This window comes from Trichosurus vulpecula, chromosome 1 (assembly GCF_011100635.1).
Source record: "Trichosurus vulpecula isolate mTriVul1 chromosome 1, mTriVul1.pri, whole genome shotgun sequence".
NCBI lineage: Eukaryota > Metazoa > Chordata > Mammalia > Diprotodontia > Phalangeridae > Trichosurus > Trichosurus vulpecula.
The window spans coordinates 557,202,280-557,212,643 of NC_050573.1; the positions used below are offsets into that span (position 1 = coordinate 557,202,280).

Below are 10,364 nucleotides of genomic sequence, written 5' to 3' on the forward strand. Positions count from 1 at the left end.
CCTCCTTTTCCATTTGGCCAATTCTGTTTTTTAAGGCATTCTTCTCCTCTGGCTTTTTGGATCTCTTTTGCCATTTGCATTAGTCTATTTTTAAGGTATTATTTTCTTCTGTATTTTGGGGGGTTTCCTTTAGCAAGCTATTGATTCATTTTTCATGATTTTCTTGCATCCCTCTCATTGCTTTTCCCATTTTTCCTCTATTTCTCTTACCTGATTTTCAAACTCCTTTTTGAGCTCTTCCATGGCCTGCGTCCAATTCATATGTTTCTTGGAGGCTTTTGATGTAAGATCTTTGAGTTTGTTGTCTTCTTCTGGCTGTACGTTTTGAACTTCTTTGTCACCAAAGTAAGATTCTATAGTCTGAGTTTTTTGCACTGTCTGCTCACTTTCCCAGGCAATTACCTGACTTTTGAGCTCTTTGTCATGGTATGACTGCTTCCAGAGTGGAGAGTGCCCTGTCCCCAGCTTCAGGGGTTTTGTGCTGCTGTTTTCAGAGCTACTTCTAGGCACCTGTCAATTTTCAGTTCTTCTGAGGTGGTATGATCCAAGGAGAGGTGTTTACTCCTCTACTGGCCTGTGCTCTGGTCGATGCGTGACCTCAAGCACTCTTTTCTGCCTTGTAAGTGCTAGGAGGACTCCTCTCCACAACCACCACAAGTTCTGCCACACTAGCACTCCTTCTCATCCCAGGATCACCACCCAGGGCTTTGACCCAGATCCAAGCACAGCAAGCAAGAAAATCATGCCTCAGTGCCAGCAAAGAGATCCCTGCTTTCCTGCTCTGATCAGCCACTTGATTCCCCCACTGTCTTTGGTCCTGGAGCTCTGGAAGCAGCCCCGAGGTTCAGGCTGGAACACTGCCCTCTCTCACCCAGGTCCAACAGTTTTCCCACTGACCTGCTAAGTTGTCTTTGGCATTTGTAGATTGAGAAGTCTGGAAACCTCCACATCTCAGTGATTCAGTGCCCTGAGGCATGCCTTGCCCAGTCTGTTCTGCCCTGGTCTGTGCCAGCCCAGCCCACACTGGACTGTGCTTCACTCCCAGCATGGTGCAATAGACCTTTCCCAGCAATTATCCAGGCTGTCTTGGGCTGGAGACTTGTTTCACTCTGTCATTTCGTGGGTTCTGCAGCTCTAGAATTTGTTTAGAGTCATTTTTTACAGGTGTTTGGAGGGATTTTGGGGAGAGCTCAAGCAAGTCCCTGCTTTTACTCTGCCATCTTGGCTCTGCCCCCCTTAAATAGTGTTATAAAGCAGCAATCATCAAAACTACTTGGTACTGACTAAGCAATAGAGTGGTAGATCAGTGGAATAGGTTAGGTACACAAGACACAGTAGTCAATGACTACTTTTTGATAAATCCAAAGACTCCAGCTTCTGGGATAAGAATTCACTACTTGATAAAAATTGCTAGGAAAACTGGAAAAGACTATGGCAGATACTAGGCATAGGCCAACATCTTACACCATATACCAAATTAAAGTCAAAATGAGTGCACAATTTAGATATAAAGGCTGATACTATAAACAAATTAGGAGACCAAGGAATGGTTTGCCTGTCAGACTTATGGAGAACAGAAGAATTTATGACCAAACAAGAAATAGAGAACATTATGAAATGCAACATAGATAATTTTGATTACATTAAATTAAAAAGTTTTTGCACAAAGCCTGCGCAACCAAGATTAGGAGGGAAGCAGAAAACTGGGAAAGAATTTTTACAACTAGTGTCTCTGATAAAGGCCTCATTCCCAAAATATATAGAGAACTGAGCCAAATTTATAAGAATACAGGTCATTCCCCAATTGATAAATAAATTATCAAAGGATATCAACAGGCAGTTTTCAGATGAAGAAATTAAAGATATCTATAGTCATATGAAAAAATGTTCTAAATCACTATTGATTTGAGAAATGCAAATTAAAACAAGTCTGAGGTACCACATCACACCTATCAGATTGGCTAATATGACAAAACAGGAAAATGATAAGTGGTGGAGAATGGTGGCAAAATTGGAATACTAATGCATTCTTAGTGGAGTTGTGAATCGATCTAACTGATTGATCCAATTGATGGAGAGCAATTTGGAACCATGCCCAAAGAGCTATACCTGTGCATACCTTTTGATCCAGCAATATTACTTCTGTATCCCCAAAAGGTCATAAAAATGGGGAAAACTCTGACATGTTCAAAAATACTTATAGCAGCTGTTTTTGTGGTGGCCAACAATTGAAAATTGAGGAGATGTCCATCCATGGCGGAATGGTTGAATAAGCTGTAGTATATGAATGTAATAGAATACTATTGTGCTATAAGAAATGCTGAGAAGGCAGATTTCAGAAAAACCTGGAAAGACTTTTCTATGGACGGATACAAAATGAAGTGAATAGAACCAATAGAACAATTTATGCCATATTCACAGCTACAGAAAGTACAACAACTGAAAGATTTAAGAACATGGTCAAGATAATCACCAATCATGCATCCAAAAGACCGATGTCTGCGACCTCTTGGTAAGGAGGTTATGGAGTGGAAGTGCGATGTGAGACGTACATTCTCAGCCAGGGCCCCTGTGTAGAGATTGGTCTACATTTGTCATTTGTATGACTGTAATTCTATGCTACAAGGGAGGACTTTTATTTTTGAATGAGAAGAAAATTGAAGAAAAATAATAATTCCTATAACACTTTAAGAAGTACAAAGTGCTTTATATACGTGATCTCATGTTATCCCACAACAATCCTGTGACACAGCTGATATTATCAAGCCTGTTTCACAGATGACGGAACTGAGCTTGAGAGTGGCTAAATGACGCAGTTACATAGCTAGTAAGTGGGAGGATTCAAAACCAGGGCTTCCTGACTCCAAAGCCAGCACTCTGCACTGTCACCTAGCTGCCTCTCAAGTAGTAATAGTGTTAAAAACAATCCAAAAGAACATGGCCAGGGCCTTGGAGCTCGATTGTGATGCTTCCCTCTAAAATGGAGTATTCAACAATGTAATAGCCTGGGACAGATGTATAGTAATTCTCAGCTCAAGATACCCAAGGGAGATAACATCAGCCCAGATGTAAGAGTATCTGCCTCACAATGCCACCTAAGTGATGGACATTTAACACCACAAGGCAACACACTTGTCCTACTGTAGCCATATTTTTGGTGCTGGTAACATAACATCATATAGGCCAAATATTATTGCTCAATTATGAGTTGATATGTTTCTCTTTTCAGGCCCTTAATAAAAGCCTTTAGGATTCTATCACTTCCCTACCCCTCATTTATTACTCTTGGTATCAGTCATCTAAATAAGTCAATTTTTTCTTTTTTGGGGGGGGGGAGTAAAAAAAAATCAAACTTTTTTTCATCAAGCCACCAGGAAAATATGACATAGCCTTGAAACACCAAACAGGAAAGCTATGTTAATTGCATTCAGTAAGAAGTTGGTATAAAGAGAATAAGATCTTTTCCAATACAATGCCTGGTACTAACATGGTCCTCAAAATTTAAACCAACATTGATAACTAGATAATTGGTGCTAGCTGCTTCCTGTACTCTGGGGTAGAAAAAAACTCTCCCTTGCAACCTGCTTAGAAGTTTAAGTCATCTTCCTACCCTTTCCTGTGCTAAGAGGGTCCTCTCAACAAGTTCTTTCTGTTGAAAAGGGCAAATGAGCAGGTCCAGAGTCAGGTATCACATCTTTTTCTGTTTTGGGGAAAACTTAACTTTCCACCAAACCAGTCATCTACCAGTCCATTAAGCAAGAGACTTAAGATTGTTCTGCAAGCAAAGAGAGGTTTTCTTTGACCTTAACTCAAAACTGTTTCATGTTAGTCTCAAAAAACACTTTCACTGGCTCTTTTCTTGAGGCTAGGGGCAGCGGACCACTACCGCTACTGGGGGAAAGACAGCTTGACATCAGCATGTAAAAATGCAGAGCAACAAAGGTTTTAGCCTGGACGAATAGAACCATACTCCAAGGAAGCAGCATCAGCACCAGCACCAGCACCAACACCAACACCAACAGCAGCAGCCACTGCCACCACCAATATCTGCAAATGGGCAGCAGGCCAACAGTCAGAATGAAGACCTGACCTGATCTGAAGAATTTTCCGAAGCCAGGGGAGAAGACTTTCACCCAGTGCAGCTGCCTCTTTGTGGGTAATCTCCCTCCTGACATCACCAAAGAGGAGATGAGGAAATTGTTTGAGAAATATGGAAAGGCAGGCAAGGTGTTCATTCGCAAGGACAAAGGCTGTGGTTTCATCTGCCTGGAAACCCGCACCCTAGCTGAGATTGCTAAAGTGGAGCTGGACAACATGCCCTTATGTGGAAAGCAGTCGAGAGTGCGCTTTGCCTGCCGTAGCTCATTCCTGACACTTAGGAACCTGCCTCAGTTCATGTCCAATGAACTGTGGGAGGAGGCTTTCTCTGTCTTTGGCCAGGTGGAGAGGACTGTAGTGATCGTGGATGATCGAGGGAGGCCTTCAGGGAAAGGCACTGTGGAATTCTTAGGGAAGCCAGCTGCCCGGAAAGCTCTGGACAGATGCAGTGAAGGGTCCTTTCTTCTGACCACATTTTCTAGGCCAGTGACTGTGGAGCTGATGGACCAGCTAGATGATGAAGAAGTTGGTCATCAAGAACCAACCATTTCACAAGGAACCAGAGCAGCCACCTCGATTTGCCCAGTCTGGCTCCTTTGAATATGAGTATGCCACGTGCTGGAAGGCACTGATGGAGATGGAGAAGCAGCAGCAGGACCAAGTAGATGGAAATATCAAGGAAGCCCGAGAGAAAATGGAAATGGAGATGGAGATGGAGGCTGCTCACCATGAGCGCCAGGTCATGTGATGAGGAAGGATCTGATGAGATATCAGGAAGAGCTTCGAAGGATGGAGGAGCTGCATAACCAGGAAGTGCAGAAACGCAAGCAATGGAGCTCAGGCAGGAGGAGATGAGGCAGCAGCAGGAAGAAATGATGCGACAGCAACAGGAGGGCTTCAAAGAAAACTTCCCTGATGTGAGAGAGCAGATGTGGATGGGCCAGATGGGTATAGGAGGTGCTATGGGCATAAACAACAGAAGATCCCTGGGAGGTGCTAATGGGCCAGCTGGTGCTCCAAGTGCTCCAGGGCCTGGTGCAATGATGCCAGATGGAACCATGGGAATGACCCCATTGCTCAGTGACCACTTTGGCCAGGATGGTACAATGGAAGGACTTGGGGCAATGGGTGGTAACCCTCCCTCATTCCACCAAGGAACTCCTGGAGGGACGTTTGGCCCAAACAAACATTGCAGATGCTAATAGAGTCACAGTGTGGAGTTTCCCCTGACCCTGCAGACAAGGACCCTTTTTGGACTAGCCAGGATTCGACCCTAGAGGGCTGTTGGGACTCCGCTCCTCCTACTAGTTAGGCCTCCCCCCTTGAACTATTCTAGATAGGAAATTTGCTGAGGACAGAGAAGGGTGAGGGAGGGGCATTTAGTGAAGCAGTTCTATGTGGCGTACTCCTAAAACTTTAATGCGAAGGCTACAGAGTGGGTGGAGGGAGGCCATGGCACAAGCAGACCCGGCTCTGTCTCTGTTTCCCCTGACCATTCCACCTTTCTCCCCTCACTGCTCCCTCAGTAACTTAGACACAATCCTTAACTCTGTTTCCTCTGGTTAGGACCTCAGGTGTGTCCAGGAAGTTCAAGCAACAATACCAGTAAAAGACCTCTTTCCTCTTCCCAACCCAGCATTCCTTTTATGTCCTGAGAGGAAGGTTTTGTTATCTGCTTTTGGGTTTCTGTGATCGGTTTTGTTTTTGTTTCGATCTTCTGTTTCTTGGATGGGGGTTGGAAGGGCAGCCCAGAATGGAGGGGCTTTGCCTCCCTCTGGGAGGTGCTGGTGTGTCATTGTTAACACCCTTTCTTGTTGGTCCAAGTGGGAGCTTGGAGGCAGGGGCTGGGGCTCCTGGGTGCTGGTGCTGGTGCTGGTGCTCTCTTGGCCATACCTAGAGCTCTAAAGCTTGCCTGTCTTCCTGGAGCTGTGCTGTACAGCTTTCCCTGCTTTAGGTGATATTGGGCCCTCTCACAGTCTGGAGTTTATTTGAGAAATGAGACAGGAATGCAGCAGCAACATTATTATTAAAAACAGATTTTAAGCCTTAAAAAAAAAACCACTTTAACTGAAGTGTTGCCCCTGTAGTACCTTCCAGAAGGACAAGAAAAAGTAACCTGAACAGCAGTCCTAGAAAGGCCAGTGTGATGGACCCTGAGCTTCACATGCCTGGTGGGAGATTTCCCTTTTCTGATCTTGCTTGGTGTCCCAGCTGAAAGCCGGTGTGAGCGCTGTCTTCATCAAAGGAAAGGTCACCTGAGAGCTGCTCAGTGCTGTAGTCCAAGTAACCCTCTTTCCCCAGACTCCCCTCTGAATGCCACTTCTCGTACTGGGGAGCAAAGCACAACTGTGTTTCTCTTTTCCATTCGGTAGTGAACGCATGGCTGCTGCTTTCTGATCTGTGGGAAATGGTTCAATCAGGTGGCTGTGAAGTTGGCACCAAACAGAAGTGGATGGCTGCCTCACGGATTCGTACCAGATGGGAGGTAGGCTGAGGAGGACAACTGCTTATACCTATAAACCCAAAGGGTTATTCCAGCTTCTAGGAACAGCTGGAAGCTGTTAAGGGCTCTAACAGATTAAAATAGGGGTCATTTTCACTGCATTTCCAATGCATATCTGAGCACCAGTTTCTTCCATTTCTTCACCTATGGGATAAAACATATAATAGAACCAATAGAGTCCGGAGGCAGGTGTGAAATCCCCATAAAGGTATTCTTAAACTTGCTATCAGCCTCAATTTCTTCATTCTTACATTTTCACTGAAAAGTAAAGAGTTCCATACATTTTTATAAGTAGCCCCATTCTCCCACCCCAGATGACTACTGACAATGACTCTGTTTTCAATAAATGCCAGGGAATCCTTCATCTTCTTGGTTGTGGTGGGGATGAGGTGCATGTGGTCATCGCACATTTAGTCACGCAGGACTCCAGCAGCCTCTTCACCTGCTGCTCCTTGCTCCCAGCATCCATCAAGTCTTTGGCTTTGTCATTGCAGTGCATGGTGCATTGAGTCAGGTAGTCCTGGAATTTCTTCAGTTCGCTGGTCACAAGGGCCTGTGCCTGGAGCATGGCAGCATTCAATGCACTGATGAACCTGCTGCATGGAGGCCTGTATATCTTCACAGCAGCTGGCACTGCACCGGAACATGGTACCCTGCATCTTGCGGATATTCTCCCCCTCCAGCCCTTTCACCATGGTGTCCACTGCCTCCTGCACCCACAGCTGCTGCAACTCTGCCATGGTGTACACCCCTACCCCCCAGCCAATGCCCTGCCCTGCTCAGCCGGAGCACTGTAGCCTGAAGTCCACATGGAGCACTGAGAGCAGCCTAGCCCCTCCTCGGGCAAAATGCATGTTTTATTGTGAGATTCTAAATGCTTGTTGTAGTGTATTGTGAGGTAACTGGATTTTTTTGAAGACTGTGCCAACAGAGCATACCTTCTAGAAGGTTCCAAACAACTAACAAAATTATTTTCCTTACACATAGCACTGAAAATTTCATATGCCTACTCTGCTGATTCAAGAATAAAACATAAAGTACTCTGGCTTTTCAAACTGTTCAGCCTTGCCCCAACCTATCATAACTCTAGAATCCACAGGTGTTAGCATTATAGATAGTGGGGATTGGGGGTCTTTGTCATAGCAAATTCTAGGAGAAAGACACTGGAAATAGAAGGAAGGAAGTCTGTTGTGTGACATCCTCCTTCTTGGCATAACACACCCAGGCATTCTGTACTATCCCCACCCCATAGCTTTTCCTTTCAAAGAGACTATAACCAGTTCCTATATTACCATACCTGACTCTAATGAGGGTGTTTTGCTGTGGGAATAAGGACAATAATTAATGACCAAGGGTCTCTCAGAGATATTTTCCTTCCCCTTGTAATGGCAAGCAAAGTGGGACTTTTTGTTTTGCTCTTTTTTCTTTTGGAGTTCTAGTTCTCAACACTAAAGTGCCTTTGAGTCTTGCCTTTGTTTGAATCAATAGTCTTTAATTGAATCAAGAGTCTTTGATGACCTGCTTAAGTCACAAGAAAGCCTAAGTCACATGAGTTTGAGTCACATGATTATAATGTCCTCTGACCCTAAAGAAGTGTGTATATACTCTGAGGTTAGCATTTTGCTTTGGGGGCTCCCTCATTGGAAGAGTGTTCCTGTGACTTGGCCAGACGAGACTCTGGGTAGCCATTAAGGAGCGCCCCCAGCTTTGAAAACCTAGATGTTGGTGTTTCTCTCTCTGGTAATAGTGTGTGTATTGCTATGGACAGACAGTTAGAAGCCCTGCCTGCTGATTTGTGTTATTTGCTCTGTTTGTATAATTTCTGCTTGTAATTTCTGTTTGTGTTTTCTCTGAAGTTCACGGTGCTGACTTTTTCTCCAGAAGTAAGTGAATGATATATGCATGTTTAAAGTGAGATTGTAGACCCCTTAAAGTTGCTTTCCTTAGAAAAGCAGATCAAAGAACCTGTGCTAGCAGCCCTCCTGTGTGCTGGTGTTGTTAGTCTTACACAGCAGCTGCTAGCAGCATTGGTGTTGCATTCCTATACCTCAAGATTGGGAAAAACATTACTCTTCCAACTGAGCAACTGTTCTGAAACCTAACTCTTCTCCAATGAGGGAAGAATAAATCTAAGCAGAAAAGCTATTTTGTGCTTTTACTGTCAGAAGTACCTGGCACTTTTATATTCAATAAACTGCCTCCCTTTTGCCTTTTTTCCCTCTCCCCTCTTACTGCATTATATACTCACCTTTATATAAAATATAATAATTGCCTCTAATACTTGTTACACAATCAATGCTAGTGCCTTGGATCAAACACTGTTGGGGAACACTGTTCAATTTAGGAAAAATCAGGGATACATTCAGTCTCTAGCTAGAGACAGCAGAGGGAAGGTGGCAAAGTGGTGATGTCTCTTCCCCAGAAGGTCATAAACCTTTTCTATCACTTTGGGATCTTATTCATTAGCCAGCTTGAAGTTGATTTATAGGAGAGAGTATAAAAAGAGAGAGATTAACAAACTGGAGTGCATAAAAAAACTTTTAGTCTGAAAAAAGATAAGCCCTGTGGGGCAAATGCGAACCAGTCCAGCAGAAAGGGAGAAAGAAGGCTGCACTTTGCGGGCACTGTGTGAATTTCCTTTTGTATTCCTTTGTCAGTTGCATCTTGTTCTTGCTGCCCTATACCTAACTATCCTTTCAGTAGTTAACCAAGGGGTGAGGATGTTTACAGAGTGAGGGACTCTCCTCAACCCCTTAGTCATCATTGCTGTAACTTATATCCCTTCGCAGACATTTCTTTACATGTATCTCTGTAAGAGCGTCCTCTCTGGAAGCTTTTTAATTCTCCCAAGTGGTAATTCTGATTCTTCTTAAATGGAAAGTGGCTTAACCTTAATCCTCCTTACACATCACTTTAGTCATTGGTTTTGCTGGTTCTGCTTCCTTTACTTGGCATCAGTTCATAGAAGTCATCCTATGCCTCTTCTATGAATAAGTGAATGAATAGGCATTTAAGGACTCACTACGTGCAGAACAATGCTTACTTTGCTAAGTACTGGGGATATAAATAGGGAAGGAAAAGGAAATAAGGAATAAGCATTTATAATAGAACTTACTATATGCTAGGTGCTTATTACAAATATTATTTGGTCCTCACAACTCTGCAAGGTATGTGCTATTACCACTCCCATTTTATAGTAGAGGAAACTGAAGCAAACAGAGGTTGTTTGCACAGGGTCACATAGCTAGTAAATGTCTGAGGCCAAATGTGTACTCAGGTCTTCCTGCCTCTAGACCCCAAGCTCTACCCACTTCACTACCAGCTGCTTCCAATGTACATTCATATAATAAGAATGATAATACAAAAGCAAGACAGTGCCTGCCCTGAAGGAGCTCACTTTCTAATAAGGGGAGACAACACACAGAGGAGATTTCAACTGCAAGTCAAATGGAAAGACCCTCATGGTCCTTAGGGTAAGGAGGCAAAGGAAATAGTAATTCCTCTCTCTCTCTCTCCCTCTCTCTCTCTCTCTTTCTCTCTCTCTCTCTCTCTCTCTCTCTCTCTCTCTCTCTCTCTCTCTCTCTCTCTCTCTCTCCCTCTCCCCCCCCCTTCCACTGATAAAGCCATGTCTAATCTGATGCTGGATCATTTGAAAGGGTCAAGGACTTTGATAGCAAGAACTTTCTTTTCTAGGCCTTAAGTAGTTGTGGCTGCTAAGGAGGCAGAGACTGCAGCACCTGCAGAAGCAGTTGCCAGGGCTCGC

At 44.0% G+C, this 10,364-nt stretch overlaps 2 pseudogenes; one reads left to right on the plus strand and one right to left on the minus strand.

The window, feature by feature from the left end:
* The first annotated feature begins 3,926 nt into the window (after positions 1 to 3,926).
* On the plus strand, positions 3,927 to 5,300 carry LOC118841762 (annotated as a pseudogene).
* Positions 5,301 to 6,258: 958 nt separating this feature from the next.
* Positions 6,259 to 7,341, minus strand: LOC118841768 (annotated as a pseudogene).
* Positions 7,342 to 10,364: the final 3,023 nt, after the last annotated feature.